This window comes from Lissotriton helveticus, chromosome 2_1 (genome assembly GCF_964261635.1).
Source record: "Lissotriton helveticus chromosome 2_1, aLisHel1.1, whole genome shotgun sequence".
NCBI classification, from domain to species: domain Eukaryota; kingdom Metazoa; phylum Chordata; class Amphibia; order Caudata; family Salamandridae; genus Lissotriton; species Lissotriton helveticus.
The window spans coordinates 896,684,639-896,710,378 of NC_136059.1; positions in this window are offsets into that span (position 1 = coordinate 896,684,639).

The following is a 25,740-nucleotide window of genomic DNA, read 5'->3' on the forward strand; positions in this document are numbered from 1 at the left end:
AGGGTATGTGCATGTGCCTTGGAGTAGAGGAGATTTGGCGGCATTCACAAATGACTTCCTAAAACTGAGAGAAAGCCCAGTTGAGTGGTACAAACAGGTTGAGAGGTTTGTCAAGATCTCGAAGGTGGTGTGGATTGACTTGAATACCTTGTTCGACATTGTGGTTCTGAGTGTCTTGTGGGTAGCCTGTAAGGTTGCTGTTGAGTGGCCCACTTCTGAACCGGACAGGGATGTTGTCACCAATGGATTGTCATGAAGAAGTATGAGTAAGTGATCACGTGGTTGAAATCTAAGGTACCACAACAGGATATTGATTGGGTGAAGATAGATCGGACAGTTCAGGAACCAAAAGAGATGGTGCATGAGTATTATGAAAGGTTGTTGCAAGTCTTTAAGCAGTACAGTGGGTTGGATGTAATGGATCCTAAGGATATGGGACAGTTTGTGTCGAAGTTTGTTCTAGGGTTGAGACCTGAGATTTGTCTTATGATCCAGCAATATTTGACTTGTTGGCAAAACAAGACGCTAGACGCGATATTAAGGTATGCTAGATATTGCAGTGATGAGGTAGATTCGAAGCATAAGAAACTCAAGGACAAACTGATGCTGGTCCAGATGCAAGTGGCCGACAAGGGAGATCAAGTACAGTCAGGTGGAGGTACGCTGGGAAGGAAACAGAATAGTCAGAAAAAGGGAAAGGGAAACCCAGAAGATTTCAAGCCAAGAGTAGATCTGGAAACTTTGAAAAAGACCACTGAGTGTCATTCGTGTCATTAGATTGGACACTGGAGACACGAGTGTCCCTAAAATCCTGCAAATCAGATGCAGCAGGTGGAAGAGGTAGTGCAGGTACAAGCGCCTGAGGTGAAAAAGACAATAATAAAGCCAAAGTCGATGAAAGGGGGGACTTCCGCTCCGTGAGTACATGTTCCCCTGCCTCCGACGATCCCGACAGGGACTCGGACTTACCAACAGATGCCGCTTTTTGATGACAGCGGTGATTGTTACCTAGACCCGGTGGCATGACAGTGCCTGAGGGGGGAGGAAGACAGCACTCTTGGAGCAGTCTTGGAGGTAGCCCAGAGGGGGCCATTTGTGGAAGCTGATGTCGATGGTCACGCTACCACCTTTCTGGTTGATACTGGTGCTACTCGTTCTACTCAGTGGCGGTGCGTCCATTAAGGGCGTTGGGTTGTTGCCCCACTAGCCATGGACGAGGCAGGCAGGCATGGATGTGCACAGGCAGGATTCAAAATTAAAATAATAATTCTGAGTGTGAGCGCACTCCTCGCAAACTTCTCTGCGGCAACGGTAGATCAGCTGGGACAAGCCCGCCCGACATTGCAGAAGGTGTGTGGGCGGGGCTACGGCAGTGATTGACAGCGCAACACTAACAGCGCGGCTGCAGTGTGCGCATGTCAATTTTGGGGCTAGTTGGTTTTAGTACTGGCCTGCGCATACGCACACAGTACAGCACCTTCCCCTCCCTCCCTACAGTGAATCAGACTGCGAGGGACCCGGGCCTCCCGGGTCTCATTATGGGCAGGCACTTACTCTGCTCTGTGCCAATCCTGGTGCAGTGGCACTGCTAATGCAGCGCCAGGATTGGCTGAGAGCAGTCACTGCGAGCCATGCAGTGGTGATTGGCCATTTCTCTGCACTGTCGGCACCACGTCACTGCAGTGACTGCGCCTGGCGCGCCAGTGCACCTCGACTAGGCAGTCACGAGACGACGAGAGTAGAGTCCAGTAGTCGAGGAATCGTGCCACCACCGGTGTGTATCTTCTTCTCTCTGTGTGTTGAGTCGAGCCTAGTGAGCTAGTGTGTGTGTGTACTTCTACACGCTTCCTCAGTATGGAAGAATAATAACGTACGTTTTTTTTATTTCACACTCAGCAGGTCTCAGTTGTTTGTTTCTAAATGTATTCTAACATTGGCGCTGCGCTGGCGCCGCATACGTAGGCAGCTGAGCTGGCAGACAGTGGCAGCGGCTCGGCGGCTCTTCTGCTTTAAAGAATCTGGGACCTGGGTCGATAATATATTCCCTCTCCCGGCCGCAATCCGCCTTGGATTTATTAAATACTGCGTGTGACTGGCAGGGTAAGGATTTTGCAGAGCACATGATTTTCAGCAAGGGACTCCAGGAGTAAAGCCCTCCCTCGCCTCGCCCGTTCCAGCAAAACCACCAGTGCGCTGTTGGGCCTCGATTCGGCCTAGAGTGGTGGCTTCGACTTCGCTCCTGTGTTTGCCAGTCTTTGAAGCAGTGTCCGGTTTTAGGACAACCATGGCATGCCCTCCAAAGCACAGAGTGAGGAGTTTCAGGGATCGCTGTACTCTGCTGTATAAAATAAGTTAAGTACCGGATGCCTTTCATCCTTTAGAGTCGCTACACGCGGCTTTAGAAGGCCAGCATTAATATGGGTTTGGGGCAGGAGGCGCCCTTTGCACTCTCCCATGCCACTGAACATCACCTGCTTTGGTTTTCCCGCTCATTCGATCAATGCAGCGCTCTAAATGCGCAGTATTTAAAGATTTTATTTCACACGGCATTACATTTAATTTAGCCTCGAGTGAATGCCTTTGAGTACTCTGGGGACTTTTTTGCTGTAAAGACCGGGAAAAATATCTACAGGAATGTTTTGTTTTCTACCCTGGTCCTTTCTTGAACTAAAAGGAACTGCTGGTTTCCCGCTATTCCGGAGCATACAAATCATGACTAATCAAAGAAATGCAGGCCAATGCCACCACACATTTGGTGCCCTTTTACCCTGTACACAATTCTATAGCCATTTTTTAAATCTTCGCCTCAGAGAGGTCCAAGTTGCAACTGTATGCATGTTTTGTGTCTGCACTGTCCCACACTGGTGTCAAAGATAGTCCTACCGGCATTACTTAACCTTAGAAACAACGTGAAGATTGGAGAAACAAGAAATGTAGGAATATGCATATGTTAGGTTGTAGGTAAATGCTTTGGCGGTCGTAAAAACGTTTTTCGTAAAATCACAGGGATGGCGAATGGAAAAGTGAGAGGTGCAATATACTAAATCCATTTTGAGAGTTGGGAAATGCCTTTCGGAGATGCAAATGGGGCTTGGAACCTATTTCAAATCAGAATGAGGCTTGAAAGTGGTCTCACCTCTTATTTGCGAATCACTTAATTCCTTCGTGCCGAAAAGGAACAGTAAGGTGTCCTAGTTCTCCTTCAGGGGTGTCTACACTCCGCCGTAGACTGCAAGTTATGGTTCTGTGCATTTGCCATATTAGACACGTTATTATTTCTTTGTATACACAGTGTGCATGCATGGGAATGGATTGCATAGCATGTGTGTCATGTGGTGCATGCGGTTAGACGGGATGTCTCAGGCTGTGCATGCTGCGTACACGAATGCGGGCTGTGTGTGTGCTCTGCACACGGGGTGGGTGGTTCAGGGGTCTGTGTACACAGGATGACAGGGCGCATGCAGGCTGTATACATTGGATTTCTTGGGGGTGCATGCTATAGGCACAGGCTGTCTTAGTGCCCTCTATGCACATGGTGTCTCTGAAGCCGTCCTCGTGCTTTCAGGCACACTTGGCACACTTGGCTCATATATAAACACACTCTGGCTCTACTGGAGCAGGCTGTGTGCTGTGGATACAAGGTGTGTGTCTCTGCGGAGTGGAGGTGAAGTGGGCAGTATTGGCGGAGTGGGAGATTTTTTAATTTCCAGAGGATCTCCTGTGGTTGGGGAAGTCTCCTAGCGGTGCCTTTGTGTTTTTTTTGTTTTCTATTTATTTATTTTTTGCTTCAGTTTTATGTAGCGTGAACTCCCGCACAGAGATGTTGGAGTGCTTCGCATGAGCACCAGTTGCATTGCACAATAACAGATCCATTTTTAGGTACGAGGAGATTGTGATTTGCCCAGAGTCACAAATAGTTTTACAAAGGCTATTTAAACATTTTGCGGATGTGGCTGGTATTAAACGTGCATGCTTTTTTAACAAGGGACAGCATTTTAAAATTGCCTGTACTATTATTCTGCTTATCTTTTGTGTCTGCTGCCAGCAGTTTACACTCGGTGGTGTCCCTTCTGTGGCAAATACAGTGATGTTGGCATATCATTGCCCTGGGACAGTAGAGCAGCTGTCGATGATTTGATGCTCTATTGTTCGGTGTTTTTTCAAGGGTCAGTGAGACAAATGTGGAGCACTGAGGAGTTCTGGAATCTGCCAGCTGAAGGTAAAAAAAACAGAACGTATGCTGAGATTGGAGCTTGGCAGTAGGTTTCTTGTGTAGTGCAGTGCTAAAGGGAGACACATAAGCACTATGAGAAGGCACTGCAACAAATATAGAAGTCACATTTGATGTGCTGGTTAACACCTACTTTGATACCTCCCTGCTGGAAAGGAAACCAGGTCAACCCTGACCTATTATTTGAAGTGGATTGAGCCTGTGTGTCTTATCAACATCTGGCACTCTCCTCAATACCTTTCTCAGGATCAAGGGCTGTTTCTGTCTGGGTCAATCCAGAGAACCGCATTGAAGTGGGGATACATTTTGAAATCAGGAGGGTTAGGTTGAGGGCTGAGGAGTCTAGAAAGAAGGCAGTAAGTGGGTGCAGCTTGTGGCAGTTGGTAACAAGAGAGAATCCACACAAAAGTATCTGACCATTAGTAGCAGCTGCCATGGAAGATTAGGCCCATGGAGCTCACAAAGTTATTACTTGCACTTCTGCCTCCTTCCTGCTTACACCTCTCCTCCTTACACGTGTTTTCTCTGATCTTCATCTGGCCTTTATATTCCCCTCTTTCTAACGCCTCCTCCCTGTACTGCACATTCTCTCGCCAATATGTATCCATCACACTCCTCTCCTTCCATCTCTCTATTACCACTCTTTATTTTCAAAAATTTCTTGCGTGTGGGGTAACTTCCACATTTTCAGTTGAGCTTGTTTGCTTTGCTCACTCACGACTTTGCACTCAACAACTTTTCTGCCTCACCATGTTCAAAACTCACCAGCCGCCACTGGTTCTACTGTGAGATCTGCAGTAGTCCCCAACCTACCTCTCTCGGGACAATCTATCCAAGTTGTAGATGTTGCAAATAGGAAAATGACAAGCCCTTTGACTGAACCGATTCCTGTGAAAATAGGGACGTTGCGAGATAGACATCAGTTTGTGGTGTGCGATTCAAGACCTGTTTGTTTACTAGGGAGGGATCTCCTGTATAAACTCAATTGCACCATTTATTGCACCACTAAAGGAGTGGAACTGCAAACCAATGATGATGCTGCTTTTAAAGTCATAAATCAACATTTGTGCACTGAAATGTACCCTGTTGTGACAGTGGAAGAGCTTCCACTTGATTTGAGAGATTCAGTCTCGCGGGAAGTGTGGGACTTCACTGGCAAGGACATAGGCTTGATCAAAGGAGTTGAGCCAGTTAAGATTCAGTTCAAGCAGAATGTTGAGTTCCCTAGAACACCTCAGTACAATTTGACGCCAGAGACAGTTGCAGGAATAAAGCCTGTGATTGAGTCCATGATTAAGCAGGGAATTCTAAAGGAGATAATGGGCAGTCCATGTAACTCGCCTATTATGGGATTGCAGAAACCGAGCAGGAAATTCAGAATTGTGCAGCATTTGCGCCGGGTTAACAACATAGTTGTTCCCTGCTGTCCAGTCGTACAGAATCCATCTGTAATACTGTTTCAGATTCCATGTCATGCGGAGTGGTTCACTGTGATTGACCTTTGTCAGGCTTTCTTCTCGATTCCATTGCATGAGGAGAGACAATTTATTTTTGCGTTTAAACTGGAAAATCATGTTTTAACATGGTGTCGTATCCCACAGGGGTATACGGAGAGTCCATCGATCTTTAATCAGATCTTGAAGAAGAACCTTGAGAGCCTTGTACTGCCGCAGAACTCTGTTCTCGTCCAGTACATAGATGATCTCCTTCTCGCTTCAGAGACTGAAGATGCATGCAGGATTGATACCATCGCCTCACTGAACCATTTGGCAGAGAATGGACACAAGGTGTCACCAAATAAGCTACAGTACAGCTTGAATGAGATTCAGTATTTAGGTCACCGGATGGAAAAAGGCAAGAGGAAGGTGCCACCAGACAGGATAGAGGCGATTATGGGTATGATGGTGCCTTCTACTCAGAGAGAAGTCAGGATGTTCTTAGGGATGGTTGGCTACTGTCGTCAGTGGATTGTCAACTTCTCATTAAAAGCGAAGCCTTTGCAGAGACTGACACACAAGGATGTAAGCGATCCAGTACCATGGGACAATGACTGTATGAAGGTGTTCTTAGAGTTGCGAGAGGACCTTTGTCGTACTCCGGCACTAGGGTTGCCTGATTACAACAAAAATGTTCACTATTCTGTTGTGAGCAAGAAGGTTGTGCACTGTCAGTTTTAATCCAAGAACATGGAGGTGTCCGTAGACCAGTTGCCTATTTTTCGGCTACTTTAGATCCCGTAGCTTCAGCGTTGCCCGGATGTCTCAAGACCGTTGCTGCAATGGGTGTCAGCATTGAAAGATGTGAGAGCATTGTCATGAGTCACCCACTAATTGTTCACGTCCCACATTCTGTTGAATTGTTGATGACCAGGACTAAGACACACACATGACCAATAATAGGCTCACACGCTATGAGCAGGTTATACTTGCTGCGGAGAATGTGACCCTTAGGAGGTGTTCTGTTTTGAATCCTGCCACATTGATACCGTTGCCAAACACACTTGATGAAGATTGTGCGGACCATGATTGTCTTGATGTGACTGAGCTTTGCACCAAACTGAGACTTGACTGTTGATGAGCCATTGCCTGACCCGGATGAAATTTTCTTTGTTGATGGTTCATGCTTAAGAGACAAGGTTGGTCAGTTGAGAGCAGCATTTGCTGTATGTACCATTACAGGATTAGTTGAAGCTGCATGCCTGGAAGGAGTATACTCCACTCAGGTGGCTGAGATCATTGCTTTGACTCGTGCCTGTTTGGCAGCAGACCAAATTCGAATGACCATTTACACCGACAGCCAGTATGGGTTTGGTGTGGTTCATGAATTCGGACAGCTATGGTCCTAGAGAGGTTACATGACATCGTCTGGATCACCCATCCAAAACGGGGAGTTTGTGAGGTTGCTCCTAGAGGCCTTACATCGCCCCAAGGCAATTGCAGTTGTTAAGTGCACGGCTCATGGAAAGGGGACAGATTTCGTGTCATTTGGGAATAACTATGCGGACGAAGTTGCACGTTTCTGTGCTGAACAAGGTTGTTCATTTACTGAAAGTCATGTAGAGGGGAGCCAAGAAAGAACAGAGTTCAACATGATGTTGGCCTAGGCAGATACTTGGGATGAGCTCAAGTACCTGCAGGAACAGGTTTCAGACCCGGAGAAGAATGTGTGGATTAATGCAGGCTGCCTGAAAGGGGATGTGGATATTTGGGTATCAAGTGATTGAAGAGCAGGGTTGCCGGAGGAGTTGTTGAGCCCGATGGCAGGACAGATTCATGGTGCGGTACATCTGGGAAGAGATGCAATGGTGCGAGTGTTCACACAAACGTGGTACAATCAGTGATTTCGTGCAGTAGCAGAGGCTGTGTGTCAGAGATATGTTACATGTCAACAGATGAATGCTGGAAAGAAAACTATGGTTACGATGAGTCACACTTTCAACAGGATGCAGTTGGATTTCATTGAGATGCCTAGGTGTAACGGGCTGAGGTACATTTTGGTGTGGTGTGTGTGTTCTCAAGGTGGGTGGAGGTTCCCCTACACGTAGGTGTGACACACTCACTGTAGCAAAACTGCTGTGGAGGGAACTCATTCCTATGTTTGGGATACCGACCTCTTTGAAATCGGACAGAGGAACGCACTTCCATAGTGAAATCATGAAGATGCTTTGCGGAGCATTGCAGGTTGATCAGCGACTCCATTGTAGTTATCCTCCAGAGGCTTCTGGGATAGTGGAGCAGATCGATGGGACTTTAAATGCTCGAATGGCAAAAGTGTGTTCATCCACGTCTCTGAAATTGCCTGTTGCTCCGCCTTTGGTGTTGATGAGTATGCGCAATACCCCAGACGGAGAACAGGTCTATCACCTCATGAAGTACTGATGGGGAGGGCTATGAGGTTACCAGCGGTTCCATCGACAGCTTTGATAAACATCACCGATGATCTGATCCTTGATTATTGCAAGGGACTAGCTGATGTCATCCGTTCTGTGTCCCATCAGGTGCAGGCTGCTGTGGTTCCGGCTTCAAGTGATCTCTGTCACGACCTAAGTCTGGGGGACTAGGTGCAGGTTCAGAAGCATGTGAGAAAGAGCTGCTTGGATGTTCGCTGGAGAGGCCCTTACCAGGTTATCTTGGTGACGAACACTGCAGTAAAGTGTGGAGGATTGCCGAATTGGGTGCATGCTTCTCACACCAGTCGTGTTTCAGCACCCTTGGAAGAAACAGTTCCTCTCCCAAATGAAAATCCAGCTGAAGTGGCAGGGCCACAGGAGGGGACAAGCCAAGCTTGAGGGTGTCTGGAGAGGCTGGTTGCTCACCAGATCGAGCTGAGGAGGGTCACGACAACTGCGACACTGAAATTGCCTCCGAAAGGGGAAGTTGCTGTGAAAGTGGACCAGAGTCAGACTCAGCTGAGAAAAGTTGTGAGCAGGGTAAGCAGGAGAACCAGCGGAGCAGAGGAACAGTGGCCAGAGAAACAGAGGCGATTGAACTTGAGACTGGTCTCTGTGAGGGATCTTGATCCGGTGTCTGAAGAGTCTGAGTCGGACGAAGTTGAAGAAGAGCAAGCTTGCGGAGGTCTGAGGAGATCAAGACGAAAGAGAGTGCCTTGCCGAAAGTATGCGACTCCAGAGTGGTCATACGTTGTGACTGATGCCAGGAGTGCTGAGATCGGGGAGACTGAGGGCAGTGACAGTGGTTAGTACCAGCCCTAACTTGAAGTTGGATGTGGTGTTGTTAGTACCAGGACTTGAAATTGAAGAAGTGCTGACCATCACAGTTCCGAATCCTCCGATTCTGAGCAGAATTCTCAACTTGATCTTAAATAGACTGATATTCCCTACCTTTGGAATTGAAATACCATCTCATGATGTTTCGTCATCTTGAACCTTTACAACATGTTCTAAAAGCTGTTGGAGCAAATCTTATTTTGGATTAAAGAGACTTTGTTGTAAATAAGCCGAATTAGATAACCTAGGTCCGAGTGGAAGAAGAAGAAATTTAGGGGCTTTCCACAGAGGACAGAGAAGGGTTAAGGTTGTCCTTTGCTTGCTGTAAATAAGGAACTGAAAAAAAGGGGACATCCAGCTTTCTGAGGTGTGGTTTGAATAGGTTCACAAGTATCTGGAAAAGGAGAAAAGAGACTTTTGAGCGTTTTTTTTCTGAACCAAGAAGCTGAAAATATTTCTGAGACCATGGAGGCTGGAAACCCAAATCGTAGGTCTAGGTGCATAGTAGGCACACTTATAGGAAGGGTGATACTCTTCATAATTCTAGTAGTTGTAGTTTTGTAGTTAGCACCACATGAGCAGGCAGTGGAGGTAGAGGGAACACCTACACCTTCTACTCCTAGCAAAGAAGAGGTCAAAATAGGAAACGAAAGAGCTTTGCTGCTAGAGGAGAGTCGTAGGTTACATGCAGATCTGTCTAGAGGTGACTTTAAGCTTAATACGTATGCGAAGTGGTTGTATGAGTATATTGATGCAATGGATGCGAAAGATTGTTATGTGTGTATTCAGTTGCCAGCTTCCGTGGATGAGGGTATCAGATACCATCATCTCCCACTGACATATGGTATTACATGTAGTTTGCTGCTTAGCATTTTCTATGGACAAAATCATTTTGAGTATTTCTTTTCGAATTATGATGCAGTTCTTCCTGAAGTGCCAGCTTATAAGCATTTGAATAAGTATGATTACTACAAATCAGAGGATAGACTTAGAACATATTTCATTCCGACTCAAGAGTTGGATACAGCTTATTCTCATCGCCATAAACTGACGTGCCTGTTGTCAGATGTAGAAAATAAATTTATAGATCAAGTAGAAGATAGATACAGGAAACAAAAGCAGTTGCAAGATTCAGGACAGGGTAGAGTAGATTGGACAGATGAAGAGAAGTTACACAAGTCGAAAGGGAGTTATGGTCCGATAGCTCTAGATGAAGTGCAGAAGGGGAACTTGTGCATAAGAACACCATAGACCTATTATGAGAATGTCAATGTGGGCAGACCACATGTGAGCATACTTTTACGTTGGAGTATTATGCAAAGGACTTTTTGCAAAGTGTAGTGCAGATAATTCCAACTGTGTATTTTGTTTTTGGGAGGAATGCCTATGTGTGACTGCCTGAGAAATGGTATGGCACATGTTATTTAGCGATCATTTCCCCTACAATTTATCATACAGAAAATGTGGAGCTCTTAGAAGGAGGACAACATGTGAGAGTGAAGCGAGGTGAAAGAGCAGCAGCTGTGGTTGGAGATATTTTTGGAGCAATGATACCAACCTTGGGAGTATTTTTGAATGATGTGAAGATTAGAAGGTTGGAGACTGTTATGGACGAATTGTCAATGAATACAGCTAAATCGTTGGTGTTGGTTGAAGCAGAGATGTTATCGATAAGGAAATGGTTTTGCAAAATTGTCTTGCTTTAGACATCCTTCTGGCAAAAGAGGGAGGAGTCTGTACACTTTTGAAGGTCCAAGAGTGCTGTACTTGTATACCAGAGGATGTATGACGTTACAACTCATACTTTTACATCGCATGCCTTTACAACGCGGTTTTTACATCGCATACCATTACAACGCATAGTGCTTTTAGGTGCTGGATAGTGATTTATTTAATTTACTATTCCAACTCCAGTCCCCGTGGATAGTAGGGAAGGTGTTGGATAGTATATTAAATACATTCCCTATCCTAGAGCGCCCCCCAGCGCTATGCGTTGTAATGGTTTGCGTTGTAAAAGTTGCGTCGTAATGGTAGTACGTTGTAAAAGTTTCGTTGTAAAGGATGTTTCCCATACCAGATAACAGAAAAGATCTGGAGAAATATATAAGTAACATCACTGCAATTCACTATGAGATTGAGGATTTGACTGAAGAAACTGTGTGGGAAAAAGTTGGTAAAGTTTTTGCCAAAGTGGGGAGTTGGCGTGCAAACCTCTGAAATGGGTTACTTGGCTATGTGTTGAAACCTTTAGTTATAGCTTTGGCTTGTGTGATTGGATTGTGGGGCTTGATAAGAGCTTACAAGTGGTATAAATCTAGCAGACTGTAGAGATCGCTGAGAGTGCAAGAGAGATGAATGGAGAGGCTGCAGGACAGTGAATATCAGAATCTGAAAAACATGGAAATGCTCAGGAGAGGAAGAGTGGCAACAAGTTCTGTTTAAGTCAGTTCTTTTCCCAAGGATGGCATAGTTTGTGATGACACAGTTCATCAAATGGGGGGACTGATAGAGCGCCATGTTATTTTGAAAATTGTAGGGGTGCACTATAACCACTCTTAGTCAGCACCCGCATATTTAGAGGACTGTATTAATGTGTGATTCTTAGAAATGTAGAATTAATCGAGTGCATTGTAAAATGTAGAAATGTGCTCATATCATTTGAAGACTAATGTAGTGCCATACTCAAGAATATGCCTTAAGTAACGTAGAAATTATTGCTTTCTGTTTAAAATGTTGCATTAGATTTGAACGTGCCATATTAAAGTTGCACGTGTAGGTTGCCTATTAAAGAAACGTGTGATGCTCTAACATGAGAAGGAATAATGTTTAGAAATGTAATGAAATAATGCTTTTTAGAATGGCTTAAATAAAATGCATATTTTGTAGAATTAGAAATGCATTTAAATGTGTAAAGGCCTGAGACATGAAAAGGCCAGCAGAGGCCTAACTGTATTTTCTTAGTTTGGCCAACGTTACAGGTTTGAGAAATGGTTTCCTTGGGAAAAGGCTGCTGTCGCAGTTCAATTTCCGAAATGTAACTTAGAGCATGTGTAAGATTGTTTCTCATACATTTCTTTTGCAGGTGCAAGGCCACGTAGATTGTTAGGTAGAATAATCCATTGTTTTAGGTGTTAAGTTGGTAGGAGTGAGAACGAAGGGAGTCTACTGGAATGCACAACTGCAACATTTGGCGGAGAAGGTGCTTGGGACCCAAGGACAAAGCAACGGTTTTTGGACAAGGATGGAGTCTTGATGGAAAACTCCAAAAGCAAGCACCTGCCCAGAGGGGTGTGACTAAGGTGTGTCTACTGTTTGGGGATTTTGTATTAGGGAAAGTGCCCCGAGGGAGAGTCAGTCTAAGACAGTCCAGTTGGAGATGTAGTTAGACAGTGGGAACTAGGCAGGAGAAGGGAAGGAGCATCTTAGAACGAGCCCGGTAGCTTTGGCTACTTATCTGGAAAAAGTGAATGTGCTTCTGAGGGAGCCTTCACAGCTGACACCTTTTTCTCTTGCCTGGGAGGTATGTTCTGAAGGATGTCACCTTAGAGTTAATGTAGGGACAGACTAATCTTTTCTTTCCCTTGGGAGCAGATGCAGTCGAGATTTCAAATGGGAACAATCATTGTTTGCCTAATGCTTCTTGAACTTACTCTGCTTTTCATTTTAAGTCGTCTGAGACTCCTGCGTAGGATTATGTTTGTATTAGTGTCAGTTTGTTTCTTGAACTTCTTACTGAGGTGCTTGTATGTTCAGTTATTTTTGGCTTTGTAATAAATCTTTAAACTTTATTTCGTAGTCAGTGGTCCTTTGGATTGGGATGTATTTGGTCTTTGGAAAATTGGCATAAGTATGAAAATAGAGAACTTCTCTTTACACTTCTTAGCAGACAAAAAGGTTCAGTCGGCCAAGGATTCCAATGATTGGTAAGGTAAAAATCTATACGAGAATCCCAGCGTCATCAGTCCCTTGTGTTATTTGAGATGAGGGTAAAGTTTGGTTTCACATTGCAAAAATGTTAGTTCTCATCTGTACTTTCCGCAAGAGCGATATGCAAAGTTCGAAGAAATGGTCTCAACTTCCCTCACATACCAAACATGGCCAACAAGGCCAAAGCAAGACTGGTAAAATGGGGAAAGAAGGGAAACAAGGTAGAGAAAGACAAATGTCCCACTGTGTGAGGAAGGTAAGTTTCAAGGTAGTCCTCTGTGTCCCCTGCATGTAAAGAACAGAATAAAAACATACGGTTGTGCCAGTATTCTAATATTGGTACAAAAGGGGGTGGTGAAAAAAGCGGTACAAAAGGGGGTGGTGATGGACGGAGCATCTGAACCAATCAAACACTCACACCCAGTCAACAGATCTGAGTTTAATCCATCACCGTTCTTTAGCCCACTCTGCTACCCCAGTTCAGACATGGCCATATGCAAATCAGTCTGACCCTGTGCCTCATGGGAACAGTCCAGCCCAAACTGTCAAGCCAAACCTCCCCTGGACCGGAAACAAGCTATTCTAATATTGAACACAATTTATCTCTAAAGGTATATATGTTATAATTGCATTCACTACCTGTTAAACTCCCCTTTTCCACACATAATTCAGTGACTGTATTTACAGGAGCAGTGTGTAATCTGTAAAACAGGAAAGAGAAATATTTTGTGTACCCAGCACAGTAGAATAAACACAGGGGTGGAAATAAATGTAACAGTGTAAACACCCACCTAAATCAGGATACAGCAGGGAAACAAGAATAGCCCAAAAAGGTCAACAAATTTATAAGAGGAACAGAAGGCAGTAATTAATACTTGAGTTATTCCTCTCACTTAAACAAAAGAAAAACATGCAAACATATGCAGGGCTATGTGTTTTATATATACTTATGTCCTCAGGAGACACTAATAAGCTGATTTACTCTATCACAGCTTCTTCTACAATGCACACAAAGAAAATGGGATCTCCAAAGCCATGAGGACTATGATCAGATAAGTATTACAGAGTATAAAAAGAGAGTTGGACGCAAGAGTGCATTACCCCATTACCGCTGGTGTCGACACTTTAAATGATCTCTTGTCTTTTGCAGGATGCCAACCGATGTATGACAACATTAGGATGTTGAATGCAAACCAAACAACAGGAGCCAGAAGGAGCTGCCGAACAAGGAACCCTACGAGGGCTGTCAACTGCGATGCGTCGTGACCAGGAAGGAACAAGTAAGTGAACAGGAAACGCAAGAGACGCACGGGTTGACTAGATCTCAAAGTGCTCTTCCACTGGAACGGGCCATCTTTGTGTCAGCAAAGCTCCACCTCGGGCCTTTTTTGTGGTAGAGGCGGAGCTGTGCAAGCATAAAGCCTGACAGTACATATGTTATCTGATTTTGTTTAGCGTTAGGGCAATGAAGAATATGAGATATGTCTAATCTGGTCATGGAAGTAATAGTTAGATTAGGTGTGGAGGCAGCTTAACTATTAGAATATTTAATGCTTGTGTGAAAGTGGGTCTGTGTTGTCAGTGGCATTTATAGGATTACTGTGGCACCGAGGCACAGAGTACCTGCCATCAAACCTAAATTCTCCCACTGATGATGTGGTATGTTATGTTACCAGTGTTTGTAGAGCACACTATCCCCCCGGACGATATCCTGCCACTGTGCAGGAGTGGATGTCTAACTTCCTGGGTGAAGTCATTCAAAAAGCCAAGTCTTTAGCTTCTTGGGCAACTCAAAACACAAGGAGGAGGCACTGATGTGTAGAGGGATGTCACTGAACATTGATGCAGTTGTTAAGTTATGCTGGGCCTTTGTTATGTAGTACTTTGGATGGATGGATGGATGGATGGATGAATGTTTGAAATGGGCATGCTTGTGTATCAGGAGCCAGTGAAACTTCCTCAGGTGTGCTGTTACATATGTTTTGAATGTTAGGTTGAGGATCAGCCTGCCTGCTGAATAGTTTACAGTTTTCTGGTGAGATGTTTGATGATTACAACATAGAGAAAGTTCCTGTAATCCAAGTTGCTGTGAGTGACAGTTTTTCTGGTTTTGCTCCTGAGCCATCTGAAGTTCTTCCTACAACAACTTCGGGGCGTGAAAGCAAAAAGCTGATAGGGTGTTTGTATGGGGGGACATGTCCAGCATGTTGTTGATGATGATCCCTAGAATCCTGGGGTGCAATCTTGGGGTGAGTGTAGGTCCTAGAACAGCAAACTACCAGATAGAGTCCCATGGAGAGGTGTTTTTTCAAAAGATCAACACTTTTGTCTTGTTAGTGTTGAGTTTCAGAAAGTTGGATGATTTCATCAAGGTGACTACTTCCACCATGAATGCGCTGAACTTGTTTATTGTGCTGGAGGATTTCTCAGATAGGGGCAGTATAAGTTGTTTTTCACCGACACAGGAGAGGATGTTGATGTTGTGGGTGTGAACTACGTTAGCCAGTGGGGTTATGTAAGCACTGAAGAGGATCTGGATGAGGGATGAGCAGTGAGGTTTTCTATAGATGAGTTTTCTGGTTCCCAAGGAGTGTGGAATCAGGTTGACTGTCTGAGTTCTTTCCATCAGAAAACACCAGTTTCTTTGCATTGCAGGTCCTTGAATGCCAATCTTTTGTAGGAGTCCGATGGCGTGAGATACCATGTCAAATTCCACTGAGAGGTCATAGTAGGATAGGCCACAGTTTCTCCTCTGTCTAGCATCTTATGGATGTGCTGCTTTAAAACAAAACATGAGAAAATATAATAATAATCTCCTGGCATACATATGCGATTCCCATGAATCAACAATTCAAAGACTGTCTTATTGCCAAAGCATTAGATACGGTATTCACATAACAATATCATTAAGAACTAGAGAAAATAGTTGCAATCTCCTATTATGGGGAGAGGATGTGACCTTAAGGCTAGAGCGGTAGACCTCAAAGCTAGGGAATGGGGTTCAAGTCTCGGCAGGGATGCTCAACATCCTGTGATTCTGGGCAAATAACTTAATCTCCCCGTGCCCCCAAAAAATGAATGTGTCCTAGTGTAACGCAACTGCTGCTCATGTAACACTCAGATACCTTCGGATCAAGTTTGCGCTATGTAAAACTCAGAAAAAAAATAACCATTTGGGTCTATTGAGGAATCACTTATTCATCTGCCATGTTATCGCAGTTGCATACATGCGTACCATTATTTTATGACCTTCATCTTCCTCGAATTGGTTGTTTATTAGCAAAACAGCACTTTCTGAAACTTACCTCTCATCAGTATTAGATTGTGTAAAAGTTAAGAGATGCTTCATATACAGTTAATCCCAATGGATCTTAATCACTGATATAGTTTACTTCTGTTGGGCATTCTAAAGCTGTTCTTCCCTTTGTAACTTAGAAATCAATATGGTCTAAAGATCAGATACATTTGCTAGCTTGTTCCGGAGTATGAAGTTCAGTAGAATGTATTTGATCTTTACAGACCAATAGTGAGCACCACAACACCCGGCCCAAAACTCATTTGAACTGCCCAATTGACATTATATTTGGGAGAAAAATGCAATCATTGATTTCTGAGTGGCTATTGCAACCCTTGACACATACCTAAGAAATTACAACCAACATCACATGAAAAGAATGAAGATGCATGGCAATAAACCGAAAGACACTAAAGAGACTGAGATAATAGAACAGGGCATTTTTTTTTAACTTGTTTTAGCTATGGAAGAGTTGTGTCACAAAAAGACAGTCATTTGAATTTTCCTCACAGAGGCTGTACTTGATTATCTTGGAGGAAATAATCCAGCTGGTAAAAAGTATGACTCCTTGTAAAGGCTTAAGGGAGAAAGCAATAAAGAGAGATTATAAAGTGGGTGGTGTGAGAAAAGGGGAAGGAGAAAAAGAAAATCTATTAAAGTTTTAGTTTAGTTTCTTGCAAGAAGGCATCATAAAAAACAATAAAAACTTGAAAAATAAAGACCAGGGCTAGTAGTTTGTACATCCACAGCTGAAAAATAAATTTGACACCGCCTTTGAGGTAAAGTTTCCCAAAAGCAGCAGCCAGGAAAATAATCACAATCCCAGTTTCTTGTCCTGAATGCAATAGAAATATATTCCAATTTTAGGATTAAGCTTCGGCTGCTGGGGATATTCTTGAGGAAAATGACGACTCAAATAACACCAGAAGTCAAACTCTGCTGGAGAACAAAGGGACTGAGCAACACCACCAATCCGGCAAACTCATTGAAGATATTTATCTTGAAGCATTCTGTTCAAGAATGGGAAAGTGAGTAAGACTCTAAGTGAGTAGGGAAGGACCATCAGTGCCGACTTCCGGTCTGGTATCAGGAACAGAAGTGGGAGGGAGAGACTACAGGGAAACCACGGTGCTGAGACAAACTGTCTCAGAAGTATAGAGCAATTGGATCAGTGACCAGCAAAAATGCAACCGTGAAGCTGATGGAATGCCAAACTGTCCTTGTTGAGACCTGCACAATTGCCAACTGGTAATAATCATAGTTCTTAATATGGTGACTCTCGGTATAGTGCATTTCTGCTCAGCAGCTGATTTCCATTTCACAGTGATTAAAGGCTCAAGCGTGGCTTACAGCAGAGGCTATTGTGTGTATCCTGTAACCTTTCCGTTCTTTGCAAATTATGAGACTGATTCATAAAGTCATTTAAAAGAAACAAAGTCACAAATCTACCCTTACAGGTTGGGAATATTCCTGCAATCTACGACAATTTTTGGATTTCCTGTACTGTATTTACTCTTTTAGGAAGACTCTCTACATGACGGCTAATCCAGTTGACAAAGTATGGCAGAAACTTTTATTTATACATTTAATATTATTTTCTTTACAGGGGAAATATAAACACTGTGTAGAAACTCCTTTATCAGTACCCCGGTGAAATGTGGGTGTGTTCTCTTCCCTTTCCCGCACTAGAACCACAAGGCATGATTATAATGAGTGGGAGCAGAAAATCTTACAAAAATAATAGATTCACTATCTACCACTTTTTGCAGCATATTTCCCTCGTTTTGAGATTCACATTTGGGATTTGCACTCTGGGGGAAACTCCTCTGCCGTTCAACGTACGGATACAGATTAGTGGCAGGTTTATGCCAAAGTGTGGTGGAGAATCCCCCAACATGGTAGTGGATTAGTGCCTGAACTATGGTGACAAAGCTACCTCCTGTCATGGGAGTTATTTCTGGGAAGGTCTGTCTCACAATGGAAGACAGGGAGTCAGTCAAATGCCCATCAGGGATCACCATCTTGGAAGGAATTTTTTTATTCATTTGTGAGCTGTCCAATGGATTAACAATAGCGAAAGGATGGCAGAATCTGCAGATATTCCCTGTCACTCCCAATATTTATTTCTTTTTAAGGTTTAAAGGAGATTTTTAAAAGGAATACGCAGAAATGGCCACCTCACCTAATTTACATAAGAGGCATTCATTAGCACAGAAGACTCATGGTATTATCACTGCAGGTGAAGGGTGGTTAGGACCATGAAAACATATCTACTTAAATGTCTAGACTTTCAGAGATGCTATCTTCAACTTATCCCAGGACCATCAGTGTAACAATTATACACCCGAAGCACAGGAGAGACCCTACCAGTACAAAAACTGAACTGCTGCGCAAGACAGATAAGTGGATTTTCTACGTTTTTAATTTTTTACATTCTTTTTTTACATTGCTCTACTCACCTCGATAGAGTGTGAAGGGAAGATAACAATAGCAAGTGCATACAATTTGTGAGTGAGGTGCGTTATCAGATACGAGAGGATTATTCTAGAATTGAAGAGTGAGAAGGAGGGGCTATGATTTTATTGGTAGGAGTGAGTTCCAGATTTTAGAGGTTTCATTGTGGAGGTTTTCTTGAACTTGGGAGGTTGGGAGGTTGGGAGGTTGGGTTGTTAGGCTGCTCTTCCTCTCAGGTTCTTGTTTTCTCCAGGTGGTATCAGTTTGGAAGCCAGATATGCTTGGGTAGCCAACTGAAGAACCGTATAGGTGATGCAGGAAGTCTTGCATTTCCTTCGAGCCTCAGGGGGTAGCCAGTTTAGTGTTTTCAGAATAGGTAAGATTCAGATTAATTTCTTTTTTCCAGCAAAAAGGCAGACAGCAAAGTGATATAGCACTTTAAGTGATGCAAAACACTACTTGGAAAGATCAGTAAGCAGGGCATTGCTGTATTCTGTTCTTGAGATGACCATGGCTGGGAATCATTTTTTTATGTTATCTTGGAAGGACGGGCCAAAGAGTTTTGAGGTTTGTTATGATTCGGATATGGTAGCGGGTGCTTTAATGTGACGTTCCAAGCTCAAGCGTGCATCAAGAATGACATGTCTATGGCAAACACATTGTAGTCTAAACTCACTTTAAGGGGTATGGGATCTGCCCCTTTCAGCAACGGTTGTATTTTACTCCTGAACCTCCAGCAATTGGCTTGAGACCATTTCAATAACCTCTTGGAGCATCCCACAAGAATATTTTAATCAAAGAGTTTTCTATTGGCTGTTTAATTAAGTATGTTCTTCCAGCTTCATTAGAATGCACAGGAACAACTTGTGGATTTAGAGCCCTGGAACATCTTGCATTGTAAGTGTTTTTGTGAAGTCACAATTCTTGCATAGTGCATACATTTTTAGGTATTTTAATTTAAAATAAAAGTCATGGTGGTGAAATGCGAATTTTTGTTGCTGAAGAGAATCACCAAATTTTAGACATGATTAAGCCATATTCAAGCATAATCACTGATTCTTCCCTAGTCCTATTGTATTTAAGTGTTAGTACAACAGTCATTACCATGAACTAACTACAACCTCCTAAATAAGGACTCTCAAACACAATGCGACGTTTGGGACAAATTATATCATTTATAATGCCCCCTGTGTCAGCCACTAATGGTATTAGGCCATGCTCATGAGGAACACAGTAGATACCCCAATATCATCCATGATCACGTTCCATTTGCCTGCAATCCCCACCAACGCCCCCCACCACCCCAGGATGCTCTCATAAAATGGCAGAATGCTAGTTGGAATAGATACCCAAACATCTGTCCGTGTGGTTTCTGACCCACCTGTGAATCAATCAGAGGCAGCGGGACCAGTGGAGTAAGTAAAAAAGAGGAACTGGCCTTTCGGATGGCCACTAGCAAGTGTAAAGCACAACTGTGCCACCCAGTCCATCTCTCCCCCTTTCTCAGGGTGGTTGCTGTCATTTACTGACAGGGGTGAGATGTTGCATATAACACTCCATGTACCTCTCCTGAAATGTAAAAATCTTAGTATAATATGGGTGTGTCTAGCGTGCTCTCAGCATGCGTGGCTCCTACTGCAATTCATATGGCTCAGTATTTCCCCACTGTGACATGAGCTTTATGGAAAACTGGTCACCCTCAGGTCAGTATGGAGTGCTTGAAATGTGTGCACTCAGTTGATCCCATTAAACTTAGCATTTCAATTATTTTGATTGGCTTGAGAGCCATTCAGAAGGAAGCTCAAATATACTGCCACCACAATAATTAATGTTACGCATTGTTTTGTAATGTACTGGTGTTTACATAGCACTTTATGACCCCTTTCCGAACCAAAAGTTCTCCCTTGAGTGTCATGTGGATGTTCCTCCATTCGGTAACTTTATGGTGTTAGTTAAAATGGTGTTGGTTAGAGTTAGGCCTATGTGAGGAAAGTTGGGGAAAGTATATGAGTTTTAAAGGCATGATATTGCACAGTGCTTCAAGCTTCACTGTGCATAATCATGGAGTGTTACTGGACAATAAAAGAACAGATATAGCCAATCATTTACCATATTTGAGTAGATAGTGACACAATTCAGAATACCATTAAATGGTGTTATTGGGATCCACGGTGTACTGACATTTGGAGCCAACTCAGGAGTGAAAAGATCACCTTCACTAGTCAAATGATCTAATAATTCAAAATACAGTGCTGGGAACATAGACACTTTGAGTGAATTGAGTCACATTTTCGGGGAAAACCATGTTTTTATTGTTTCTCTGATTTCTATGTGCTTGCTGATTACCTTTTTTGGGTACTGTGTTTGGGATGTGAAAGAGATCCTTCTAGGAGGTAGTCAGTTTAGGGCCTTACGGGCAGGGGGGTATAGCTGTGTCAATATTGCTAAGAACTTGGTTGGCAGAGGTATTCCTGATTCTTTGAAGTTTGTTGATTAAATGATTTGTGAACGTGACTGCGAGCCAATCAATGAAATAACGTTTGCTGCTGAGGCCTGTGTTCACAAGTAGGGAAAAATATGCCATTTCATAATGCTTAAAGTACTTTTTATCAAACAGAATTTAGAGTCCATCATTGCACCTAAATTCTTTACTTCTGCGAATATGGTAGAGGGAGACAGATCAAATCTCCTTTGGCTAGGCCGTGGTACACCCAGCTGTGTACTGCTTGTAGGCATTCAGAGGATCCAAATATTTCTAGATCTGACAGTGTTTCCTGTTTTTAGACTATTCTGGGTGAGCTCTATCAAATGAACTGAAAAACTCACGGAGACAGTCCAGGATTACATTTAAGAAAAAAAGGGGTGATATTATGCCTTGAGAGACACCAAACCAGCATCAGCCTGTCCCCTGCCAAAGTGGCGGGGCAGGCCATGCCGGAGGAGGGAGGTGGGGAGGGTTCAAGAGACAAAAAAATAAACATTCAAAAAAACTTAACTTACAGCCGCGGGTGTCTCCCTCCATATGGCGCTTTACCAGCTTCTAGGCACAGGCTCCTAGACTGCATTGAAAGCAGCGTTAGGATTGGCCTAAGCGCCGGAAACTTGTGCTCCCAGGCAGACTGGAAGGCTGTGCCTGCTCTCTGCAGCCCCAGCAATGCAGCTGGGGCTGGAGATAGCTTCACTGGGCATGAGGGTTTGGCCGGCCTGAGACAGCCAGCCAAACCCTCATGCGCAGTGAAGGGAGTGCCCACCACACCACCACCAGCAGTGTCATCCCCTGGACCCGCCCCCAAGACTCATCAGAGTCCAGAGAGCGGGTCCAGAGGATTAAAATAAAACAATAATAAAACCTGTTGTATTTGCTGGTGAAGGCGGGGGGGGGGGGTATTGGGGGGAGGGGTGGCGCGCCTCTGCTGTAATGGGGCAGCCGCAGCTGCACCAAACGTTTGTGAGAACGGTGCTGAGATGGATCAAGGCAGATTCATGATTTGTGTTGAGTCAGGGGTATGATAATCCATTTTAGGTTCATGCCCTGAATCCCTGTGTCATTTACTGTTTGGAATAGTAGTTGATGACTCAGAGTTAAAATCTGTTGAGATGTCATGATAAGTGCAGCAACTCAATTTGAGTCAATTATGTTCTCAAGAGTATCCCAGATCGTAATTATTGCTGCTTCAATATCTCTTCTCTGACAAAAATATTTCTGTCAGACAGAAAGATGGTTGTTTTGCTTAAAGAAACGTGAGATCGGAGTGAACATTGCTTTTCTATCAGTCTATCGATTTGATGCAGATCTGTCCTTTGCTGGGCACACATTAGAATCATTGCTTCCTCAGAATTGACTTGGTGTTTTCAATTTCTGGCAAATTCACAAAATAAATGTGATTTATTAATGGCCGCTCTGGTCTGAATGCCAAGGAAGAACGTTATGAAATATATTTAGGGTGAGGTGTTAGGAGGTGATTAAAATATTCTAAAAGTGTTAATTAGCTCATTGGTTCCTTTTATGAAAACTAGCATGGACAGAATTCAACGGGCCCAAGAAGTGCTAGATTTTTTCACTTTAAAGTTTATCCATAATAACTAACAAATGTTTATTTCATTGATCAGAGCCCGTGTCATCTAAGAAATAAAGCAATAAAAGGTAAGGATTAGGATGGTTAGTGGATGTTGCAAATTGAAAAATATATTTATTTAAGCTCTCACTGGATCTGATCTGATGAAACAGTAAACCATGCCCCATATTAAGCCTACAGCACTAATGTAGGATAATGGTGCAACTCTTTCGAACTCCAGGTTACCACTAGGAGACAATAAGATTTGATTTACTGTCGGGGACTGTGAAAGAGCCAGCATCCCACCTTCTGCTAACATTATTTCACTCGATTTGGTCATCTACAACTCCCGCTGGTTTCTAATATCGTGTTTTTTTACAATAATGCTATATTCCTTGTTTAATATTCCTAGTGAGTAAACCAGCTACTGGCTGCCGTGCAGAACGGAGACCATTTATAGACAAGAAACTGAGACGGTCATTTTCAAGGTGGGCGTAAAAGTAATATGCAGCTGCTCACCAAGCTGTTGATCATCAAAACCACATCCTATAAAGGAGCAATAGTGTCAGAGTGCACAGGTGGTACTATCCAATTGCTGATGGCAATAAGCTCTATCCTAATGCCAGTGCCAATGAGCTACGCCCGCCTGAAGATTGTGCGCTTCCTGCTGACACAGTGCCCAGCGCCTGTGGAAGCTAGCAGCACCGTCAACTTTGATGGGAGACCATCAAGAGCCTATCACGTGCGAGAACTGCAGGAGCTGCTGGAGCAAGGAACTTCGGTCATCTCCATCCTACTGCTGGCTGGCTGCATCTTTGAGCACCTGTACATTGTCAGGCTCACAGCCGTTTCCTCTGCAACATATTCCATAGCCAGGCTGCATAGCTTCACCTGACTCTATGGCAATGCACTGCTGACCAGTAGGCGTCAGGGAAAAGCTGTCACTAGATGCGCCTCTAGCCCACAAATTGCCATCGCAGATGCAGCGCAGGATGTAGTGTGTACTGCAACTTCAAGCAGCAGAGCAGAGTCCTTCACCCGGGAGACAAGTCAGTCAGTGGTTGAGGAATGCCTTCTAGTGCTCACATATCTACCCTGGGGGTGGGGACACTTCAAGCCTTAGATGAGCAGCTTGAGGAGTTATCAGGCAGTGAAAACACCAGCATCCAGAGCTAAAAGCATCACATACAACCCTCACAATGACCCACATATCTCACTAGTCACATTACCTCTTATACTCACATCCCCATTTTACCATCAGACCAAATAACTGCTAAAGACAGCTCTTTGCGCAGCTACACAGAGAGGTCAAGTTAAGTGATTAAACACTTATATCAAGTTACTACATGTCAAGTGCAGTTCATCCAGTCTGGCATTGGTTTAGCAATCTGAACCTTACACGTTTGTGTAGGTTTATAGGTTTTTTCCCATTAAAGCGATGACTATGTTTTGGCAATTTTACTACAATTACTACAATGCAAAGACTAAAAGAAAACTGGCCCAAATACTTTCACCTTGCTTGTGGCAACCTGAGAACTTTGGGCCTGATTTAGATCTCGGCGGATGGGCTTCTCCGTTACAACAGTGATGGATATCCCGTCCGCGGACATATAAATCCGATAGGATATAATGGGATGTATAATTAGATGGATGGGATATCCGCCACGGTTGTGAAGGAGTAACCTGTCTACTGAGATCTAAATCCGGCTCTTTGTATTCTACACTATTAAGTCATCATTGGCGACAAAGCTGTCAGATTGAAAAAGTTGATGTCATTAGGTCCAGCTTTACAATTACAGTTGATTTGCATTAAGAAGGAATAATATGTTTAGTGTAACAGCAGAAATCTGGTCAATTCTATTTAAATGTATCTGTCTGACCCTTTAAATGAGGATCACGTCAGAGCCATGCCTCAGCCACCCTGTACCACGTGCCAAACTGTATTGGTTTCCCCCTTGCTGCACTCACCTATGCATTTCAAGTTTCTTAATGTGCCATATCTGTTTTATCGCTGTGTATGCTGTCTAATATATGTTAGCAAGCCATGGTAACCAGTTGCCACTATTGGTGGGTACAGTAAGGGCCGAAGGGGTTACCAACCTAACAAGAGGTAGTACTTTTACTGCCGCTTGAAGTAGCAGATAGCACAAGTTTTTTGTGTTGCAACAAATGCTCCCACACACTTATCCGTGCTCTACCTACTGTCAGGACTGGTATCCACTTTCCTGCTAAGATGTGCAAAGTGAATAGATCTATTTAGCTTTAAACATGGTGTTTGTACAAGATAATGTATGTCCAAAGCCTTGAAGAATTAGCAAGGGCATACAAAATATTGTATTGAAGTGTATATCCTCACAACCACTTACACATTAAAGATGGTCTTGTAAGTAAGGACTTATACCGCCTGTACAGGAGCACAACAGCAGGTAAACCCAAAACAGGGGTTAACATCATTGTGTTTTTCATAACTCATTGATTGTTTGCAGTTTACGTGGCTCTTGCTGCTATGCTTGGAAATGTAAAGAACCACATACATTGACTCAGTTATTCAGCCTGCTTGAAAGACAAATCTACTTGTTCCTAATTTGCGATTATGCTAACTTGGTTTTAGGTATGGCTAAATGCTACTGAGCTGTTGGGCAAACCTAAACATGCAGTTAGGTTTTGGTGACTGATTAAATAAACCTGTAAATGCATTTAGGATTAATGAGCAGTGGGGCAAATACAAACATGTAGAATAGTTCAACAGTATTTGTTGGCCTTTTGTGAGCATTTTTGGCACAATTTCACACTGACAAGAATAATGCTTGAAATAGCATACTGGGGCTAATTCTTGGCATATTGTGGGCACCCTTGGCACCATAGTGCACGCGTCTGGTGTAATGGTTGCACTTGCATAATTGTGGTATTTCTTTATAAATTGTGGGCAATCGTGACCTTATGAATTGTTTGTAGAGGCACAACATTGGTATTTTTTTGCCATTTGTAACAATATCTGTCCTGTTGACATCTCAGCTAGTAAAATTTGAATAGCCTATCTCTATATATCCAT